General features: G+C 40.8%; 1 long non-coding RNA gene across 1 annotated transcript in view; it reads left to right on the top strand.

The window, feature by feature from the left end:
* Positions 1–886: 886 nt before the first annotated feature.
* LOC132076075 (uncharacterized) overlaps positions 887–8,926 on the top strand; it is a 46,435-nt gene continuing 38,395 nt past the window's right edge. Inside the window, exon 1 of the long non-coding RNA XR_009418871.1 lies at positions 887–923. This is a non-coding gene — a long non-coding RNA (uncharacterized LOC132076075). The remainder of the gene's footprint in view (positions 924–8,926) is intronic.

The raw sequence follows: 8,926 nt of genomic DNA, 5'->3' as shown, positions 1-8,926 counted from the left end.
CCCAGTGTTTGGCAAACTCTTCTGGGGCTCCCAGACAAATCAGTTTCTGTGCAGCCCATCATTGGTCCCTTCATGGATTTACACTGGCCATAAATCAAGAGTTTCTCTTGTGCTTCCTTCACCACAGCTATGCAAAAAGAGGGAGAAATTGCACTAAATTCTGCAATGAAAAGCCTTTCCTTCAAATGCAGTTTTTGCTTTAGATGAAGTATCTACAAAGCAAGGAAACCCTTGCTGATGCTGCCTGATATCTCTGGGCTGAGGAGTTGCTTTCTTACAGTGTTTGGGGATGGGATTGACACCCCTTTTTCCTCCTGGTTCCAGATTTTGCTTCTCCTTGGTTGCACCAGCTGCTGGCTGGGGCTGTGGAAAGGACAACTGAAGAGCCTGTGTGGCCCTGCTCAGAGGTCCCCTCTCCCCAGCCATTGATGGCTGCTGGTTTGCTGGGGCTGAGGACTGGAAAGGCAAATATCCTAGTGCCTGTGGAGCAGTGCTGACCACAGAAAATCACATAAATATGAAAAATTCCTTTCATGTCACAATTTTCTAGGAGGAAATATGAGAGCTAGGGTCTACTACTACTTGTTGATTCTCAGCAGAATTACTTACTGAGGTAAATTGATTCAAGGTGTGAGAGCTCAGCAGAATTATTTACTGAGGTAAATTGATTCAAGGTGTGAGGGCTTACAGGGATCTCTGCAGGGGTAATTTGCTGCCTGAGGAGTTGATCAGGCATTGGTGATCATGAGATGTATTAAGGACAGCTGGAGGGAAGGGATATGTGCTGAGGGCATACATGGGACTGGAGGGTAGAAAAGGAGGACTTGGAGGAGCAGGTGCTGGTTTGCTCCACTGAGCACAAGTTTGGAGCTTTGCCTGCTGAAGATGCGGAGCAAAATCCTGTAGCTTCAGTTCTCTGATAGGTAAGAGCTGGATGTTTGTGTTCTTTCCATCTTTTATCAAATCTAAAGAGGTTAATGCTTTTCCTCATCTGCAAAGTGTTTCTGCTGTTTGAGAGGTTATTGAGGAAGACTTCTGATGTTGGCTTTATCTTCTGTGGTGCAGAAAGAGATAAAATACTGAAGGTATTTCAGATTCTCTGATCTTGATTTAGCCTGTGTTTTGTAATACTATATTTCACTTCTAAGAGTGCTGTTGTGATTACATAAGAACTGAAGTAAATGTTTTAAAGAATAGTTATTTCTGAGCAGTTCAAAAGATTGTGCTTTTTCTGGTGTGTTGGGCTGTGTGCTGAGTGCTGGGGAAGTCAATACTTGATTTAGAATTGCATTAAGTTTGTGATAATCTTTGAGCTTTCAAAAGTGCATTATGTTGGTTTTTTCTGTATTTCAGCTAGCAGATTTTAAAATAATGTGTAGGTAAATGTTATGGTGCTGTTAAGGCATAAAGCATTTGACTAACTAAATATTAAGCAGAAATGTTTGTTTTGCTTTTTGTCACTTAATTGTGAGTGGAAACCCTGAGTTTTGCTGACCAACCTTGTGGTGAGTTTGAGCAGACAAATCACTTCATGTCTTTACTTGCATGAACACTGCCTCAGAAATACAAATTGTAGTAACAGACCTGAAGCAAATGTTCTCCTAAAGAAGTGGGCTGGAAACAACTGCATAATGTTTGACTGATTTGAGGGTTTGAGGTTTCATAGCTGACTTTGAATGGGGTTTTCTGTTAAGAGTTCTGTCAAACCTGCTTGATTTTGTAATTCCTTCGACTCTCATTGTAAGTAGCCCAGGCTGGGAGTAACAATAGTCTTTCTTGGAATGTGACAATACCAAGTTGTTAGCCAGAACATGGAGAGTTTTCATGAAGAGTATGATTCCTCTTAAAATTCTTCATTAATTGTCATAAGAACTCAATTGCAAATGAATAAACAGTGAAGAACTGCAACTGAAGCCTTTTGGGTGGGTGGGGAGGGAAGGACAACTCCACTGAAGTCAGCTGTGTTCAATAAGCCATGATTGCTTTCTGCAGGTCTGGTTTATGTCAGTTTGGGCCCTGCCAATACAAAATCAGGTGTTTCTATTTGGATTCTGGTCTGGTTCAGCTGTGTTTCATTTGTGACACCTGTGGATGGTACTTTCAGCAGGTAGCTGAAGCAAAACCTGTCTGAGATGTTAAGTGGTACCAAGAGGAGGAAGTACAGCCAGGAGCAGGGGCATTTTCCTGAAATCCCTGCCTCCCTGTGCAGAGACAGAGCTGACTCTGGCAGAAGGGTGTTATTTCTATCTACAGCTTGGTACAAAAGGTTCTGTTGTTTGCTTAGATCCATTTTAATTCTGTCATTAAATGCAGTAATGGTTTGGTAAAAGCTTAAATTTATTCACAATACTGGTTTCAGCAAGAACCAAACATCTGAAAATGCAAACATAGGCAGGGATTTGCACAACTTTACCTACACTCTGAAGGTGGTGGTAGCCAAAGAGGATGGCTGTAAGTCATTCTGGGTGCATTGGCTGTAACTGTGCTGTCAGGTTAGCTGGGGCTGTGTCAAGTGCTGTGAGACTTGCAGAAAATGAGGTACTTTAGGGGGGGTCTCAGCTTACTGGGTTTGTGCTACTGTGCTTTGCCCCTGAGAAGACCCAGCTGGCTTTGCTGGAGCAGCAGCTGCAGCTCCTCCTGCAGAGGTGTGGAGGTGAGCCTCCTGTAGCACTTCCTCAGGTGGGAAGTGGGGATCAGTGGGACTCCAGAGGTAATGACAGGTAATTACTGCGAAGTGAGCTGATGGCACTGTGGGAACCAACAGAACTTTGGAGCTTTTTGTACAGAGGCTTCTTTCTGTGGGTGGGGGACGTGGGCACTAGAAATGTCAGATGTTGCTTGGAGAGACCAGAGTTCAGAGAGGGAAATGTGGTTTTTCTACTCACATACTGCTTAACTTGCCATCCTGGAGCAGTTCTAAAAATCATTTGGCGCTCTTAATTTTTAGTTAGTAAAGCTGTTTAGATACCTTTTAAAGTACTTTTATTTTTTTCCCCCGAAAAGTGTAAGATCTTAAGCTTTGCTAAGAAAGTACATCCAGTAGATCATTGCTCTGTGTGAGTTTAAAATGCAAAGGTTATAATGTGGGTGTTATGTGATTCATAAATATCCCACCTTGCTCATGCACATTTTCCTCTCTAACTGCAGAGACTGACACCATCTCCCCTCTGTGGGGACAATTGCACATTCTCATTTAATGGCTACACTGCCCTGCAATGTGAACTGTGCCTGCTGGTCCTGGGGGCTGCCTGCTTTGCTCTCAAGAGCCAAAGAATTTTCTGTGTAAGCACAAAGCATTTTAGATGCAGCTGCAATTTGAGAGCTGCTGTTTGGTCTGTATAGACATAATTTGTGTCTCTGAAATGTTAACAGTTTTCCCAAGTTGGAGCACGGAGTTTTCTGTGGAAATCACCATGGAGGCTGGCAGGACAGAACTTTGAAGGCTAGGGAGCAAAGCAGAGTAGCAAGGAGGGTTAGGAAAGGCACCAAGTGTCTGTCTTCAGCCACAGCTGTGTTTGGGAGGGGTGGTTGTGCTGTCAGCTCTGACCCCTTCCCCACCTGGCTCAGCTTTCCTTGGACACAGGATTTTGGTCACTTGGGACAATTGTCCCTCTCTACCTCCACTCTCCAGCCCACTTTAAAGCCACCAGTTTCTGCTGATGCAGAACTCACTGCTGTGGCTAGGAGTGGCAGCATCACCAGAGGGAAATTCTTAACAAAAGGTCTCCATTTGAAAAACAGACCTGGTGAGAAAAGGCTACCCAAGCGCTCCCAAAAAAGGCAACAAGAAAAATCATTCAGTGTTCAGCAAGCTGGAACAGGACTCCTGGAAAATGATTATAAGCCATTTTTAAAGCTAGAATGTACATTTGGGTAGTAACAAACTAGGTAGCTCCTGAAAGAGTAAAAAAGGATAGGTGTGTCCTCCATTTGTAATGGGAAAATAAAACCCATTCATAGTGATAGGGGGAAGATGTTAATAGGCTTTAATTTGAATGTTCTAAATAACTAAGGTTTAGGCAGAGAGCCAGAAAATGAAATGGATTATCTGGAATTTAGCTTAAGTGCAATGATCATTCAAATAAATTGATATGACCAGGCTGATACCAGGGCATGACAAATAGGTATGAGACAAGTTTTTCTTTATTTTTAATATCAGTGGAATTACCTGCTTCCATTTTTCACATAATTAGGGAGACTTTTCTAGAAGTTTAAGTATTCAAACCTTTCTCTCACCTGGCTCCAAAATCCTATACACTGTCCCATTCATATTCTCTTCAGTGTCACAACATGTTGCTTAAGAGCAGGTTACAAGTAAAAAAGGCAGAATTAACAGGTGACAAAAACCTTCTGATTTTTATTTTCATTGCTTGTCCATGGCAAGTCAGCTGTCCTTACTGAACCTCACTGACTAACTCACCAAACTTAGTGAAGAATTATGTCCTCAGTGTGTTACATGATCCAATTAGCTCAGTCACTCATTTCTTGAGAAAATGATAGTCTAATTCCATTGTTTTTCTTGAGATTTTTACAACTAATTTAACATCTTGTAAAGATTAATGTCTCAGAAATGTCATTTTGTTCTTTTCTCCAATCTGATAACTTCTACTTTCATTTTGCAGCGAGAGCAAATTAGCAAATTTCAGTTAATGCAACAATTTATCTTCCTGGATACAGATTTGCCTTTGAGGATTTTCTTTTTAGGCTGAAGGATTTTAACAGTAGTAAATATTAGTGTTGAAGGAATCCAAATTCAATCATATTATTTCTCTGCCTGGAGTACTCCATTACACAAGTTGCAAGAGGTGATTGATTTAACTCTTCCATTAACTCTGAAATATTTCAGTGCACACACTCCATTGGGTTTTTAAGCTGAATAGTTCCCATCAATTTGACAAGCTCCTCAGTGCTCTTAACAGGTTTTCATGATGTGGGATTTTTATTTCTTGTTTTGAGTTTTCTTTGTTTTCAGAGAAATCTAAAATGCTGACATGAATAAAACTCATTCACTAACTGGCTTTAGGCATACAAGACATAAATCATTCAAATGTTATTCACTGTATTGAAATAACTACGATGCCTATTTTGGCCCAGGCATTAATTTCAGATGCCTTAAATATTTTATCATTCTTAATACATGAAATATTGTTTGAGGTTTTTAAAATCATATTTTCATGTATAAAATCTGACATTTTCCCCTTAAGGCAGCACCTTACTCATAGACATGTAGTCACACTTATATTATGGCTTTAATTAAAGGGACCTGAATAATTTCTAAAAACTGTCATTTGTTTTTCCTGTCCCTGTACATGGATGAAATCCTAAATAGAAGAAGCAGCAGATGTTGCCTAGGTAACTGCAGCACTCAAAGTTCTGATTCTAAAGGATACTTGACCTTACTGTTGCTACTTAACTTTAGGAGTCAATGAGAACTGTAAATGATAATGTTTCTCGTTTGGCTTGGGATGGATTTTTTTTTTTAACATGGCAGTTGGCCTGAGCTCTCTGTGTGTCCTTTCCTCTTCACCTGGATACCCATAAGCATCTAAATGTGTGTGACAGGAGTGCTAAAGTGACTGATGGGCTAAAGAAAGGTGTCTGCAAGTGTGCTGGTGGGCTTGAAGGCACAGAACTTTAACTTTCTGGTTGTCACAATGTGTGTATTTAATGTTGGTATGGTTTTGCTGGGGATTGGTAGTGAGAATTAAGCAGGTGCACTTTAAAAATATTACTACTAAACACAAAATTAATCTAATTAAGTTTAGGAAATGGAATTACATTGATTGCATTTCCTCTTGGGATGGAGTTGCTCACATCCATATCAGTAACCCCTTTCTTGCCTCTTTCTGTCTGCAAATTAGCCCTGTGTGAGAGCACTCATTTTTCATCACTAGCACTATTTGCAATAAAGCTGGAGAAAAAGCCACAAAGTTTATCATCTGTGTGAGGTACAGGGAGCTGGAATGCCAGGCAGCAGGTAGTGGCCAGGTAGTAAAAATCTAAAATGGAGCAAGTCTGAAACTTGCCAAATGAGGAGCAGCAAGGCAGAGGGGAAGAGGGGGTTGCTTTGTTTCTCCTGCTCATGCCTTGCCATAATCTCCTGAAAGATGACAGCATATGTGCATTAGTCTGTGGAAGAACTTGTAGGTGTCCCACCACTGGGATTCTGCCCCTGCTCCTCCTGCACCTTTCTGCTGAGAGCCTTGGTCTGCCAGGTTTGAGGTGTACAGCTCTGTTCTGCCCTGGAAAATTCTTCATTGGGCATTTGTTCTTCCCCTGAAATGTGACTCTCAAAACTCAGTTTCATCAGCTTGATATATTTCTGTCTAGAGGTCAGGCAAAAACTCCAGTTGTTTCTTGTGTTCTCTAAGTACTCTTATGTTCCCTAATGGATCTGGTGCAAGCAGCACTGCTTACATTACATTAATAAAATGTAATATAAAATAAAACTATGTGTAATAATTTAACTGATGTTATGAAAAAAGTAATAATTTGGGGTGTGCCAGGAAAACTGTTGAAGTAAAAAATAAAAGCTCCCAATGAAATTTGGAGCCTAGCTGGCAGTTTTGCACAAGAGTAGTTTATGCAATGAATACTCCAGCATTAAACTCAATCACCACAGATTTTCAGCTGGGTTTTACTAGAATAGTTTCTTATTAATTTTTATTAAACAGAGTGTAATTTTGGTCTTACTAAAGCGAATGATGAAATAAGACACTTCCTTTTTGTTTCATGCCAGGAATAACTTTACCCCATATCCTTAGGGACTTCTGCTTTAGATCCTGTGCAAATCAGGAGAAAGTGATGGGGTGGTGGAAAGGGAAGCAGCTGAAGGGCTGAGGCTGTAGTCAGGTAAAATGATGACCCCATGTCCCCTGTCAGTGCTCAGAGCTCACTCCCTTGGATGTTTGTCTCACCAACATTCTGCTCTGCTATTTCCAGGCATTCTTAAATTTAGGACCCCTGCAAGTGAGAGGAAGTGCTGCTTTGACAGCCAGTACCAAGTGCTTTCTTATAATCCTTGGGCTGCAGACATGTGCTACCAGGGGATTCTGCAGTGATATTCATCTCCCCTTCCTCTGAAGGGTGCTCTGTATAATTGTGTAAGATATTAGCTCATGTCAAGCTTTCAATTAAGTAATTTCCTATCATAGCTCTGGATTTTAGCCCTGTTGAGTAAGAGCAGCTCTGTCAGCCAAGTAATACCAATTTATAACATGGTGCTTCAATTTTCTTTTGGCCTGGAATTTTTACTCTGTCTTCCCCAATTTATACCCAGTCTTTGCTGTATTGAACATTACTCACAATCCTGTGTTTATCAGTCTGAAACTCACCTTTAAATCCATTGCTCCAATGCCATGGCAAGGGTGGGAATGTTAGCCCCAGCCAGGAGAGTGTAAATGATGAGTTACTCCTACTCTATGTAAATTTTATGCTATTCAGATAGCAAATGCAACAATTTGCATTTGTAAGACGAAGCACTGGAGTCCTGTTTGGGTGTTTTTTCCTTAGCCCTGTAATGACTCGTGCCTTTGTCCTGCCAATAGAATTATTGCTGTTTACTTTACTCTGCAAGACCCACAAGCTGGAAAAGTAACGCTGCAAACACAGCTCTGACTCAGCCTGGGCTCTGTGGCCATTTCCAGCAGCCTGGTAGGTTTGTACATTTCTTGCTGAGCTTTGTTTCCAACTTCTCTGAGAAAGAAAGGAACGGGGGGGGGGGGGGGGGGGGGGAATAGCCTAAAAACATCCTTTTCAAAGCTCTTTTACCTCAGAGTAATTTGATCCACCACATTGCCCCGCTGGAATGGGGCATGCTGCTCCTGTGCTGCCAATGCCCTGTCAAGAGACTGTGGGGATGTGACGTTGTCGGCACCAAGATGTGACACTCAGCAGGCAGAAATTTCAACATTTTGCCACTTTGTCAATGTTTTCCATTCTTAACCTTAACAGAAATTTCCAACACCTCTGCTTCATCTTTGTGTAGGAGATAATAGCACAAAGAGCCAACTTGCATAATTACCATTAAATGTGAATACTCATTTATTTTGTTCTTTCAGCTTGTTCTGAAGAAGTTATTAGAGGGGCTCTGTGACTCAATAAATAAGTCATAAAATCATAACCCAAAAACTTCCATTTTTGTATGCACCTAAAAAAAGTAAAAATGAAAAGAACTTGTTGTGTTACCTATTTTAAATAATTTTAAAGTATCAATTGCACTAAGATGTTCTAAAGCATTTGTCATATTGCTGTTCCAGACTCCCTTTTTTTCAGGTCCCTCCTACACATCTCATTATTTTAAGTCTGAAATCCTGGCAGTGAGTGTTAACTCTTTGGTACAGCTCTATCACTTCAAGGACAAACAGACCACATCCATGAAAATGGGAAAACGAGTGCAAAATAATTAGGTAGAAGCATACTATCAAAGATGAGTAAAGTAATAGGGCCAAAACTTGTGTGAGTAATCACTCTGAGATAATAGGAAGATACTACAGAATTTTTTCTGCTATAGACAAGTCCAGAGCCAGCTGGCTGTGTCTGGTAGAATTGTAATGTAAATAGGTATGAACCAGAATACTAATAGTAAAGGGGAAAAAGCTTTCTGATGTAGTGGTCAAACCTCTAAACTCTGATTTCCCTGAGAAATTACAGGGAATGGTACCTCTCTGTGCTGCTTGAGCCCAGGGCAGTAGTGTCTCTGTTGTGGGGAAAATGGACCCTTTTTCCCAAGCATATGGCACAGATATTAGGGCTGAGCTTTTATTAAGTTTTCTAGTTACAGAGACTAATTTTTTAAAAAACTACATGATGAATAGAAAAGTTAAACATGAGACAGAAAGCAATCAATGGACCTCCATATACAACAGGCAGTATTGGATGTCTCAGCATTCCGTCTTAAAATAGAGGGTCTGCTGATGTTCTCCTG

This window comes from Ammospiza nelsoni, chromosome 8 (genome assembly GCF_027579445.1).
Source record: "Ammospiza nelsoni isolate bAmmNel1 chromosome 8, bAmmNel1.pri, whole genome shotgun sequence".
NCBI classification, from domain to species: Eukaryota; Metazoa; Chordata; class Aves; order Passeriformes; family Passerellidae; genus Ammospiza; species Ammospiza nelsoni.
The sequence above is the reverse complement of the archived record's forward strand: the minus strand, read 5'-3'. Positions and strand labels throughout refer to the sequence as shown.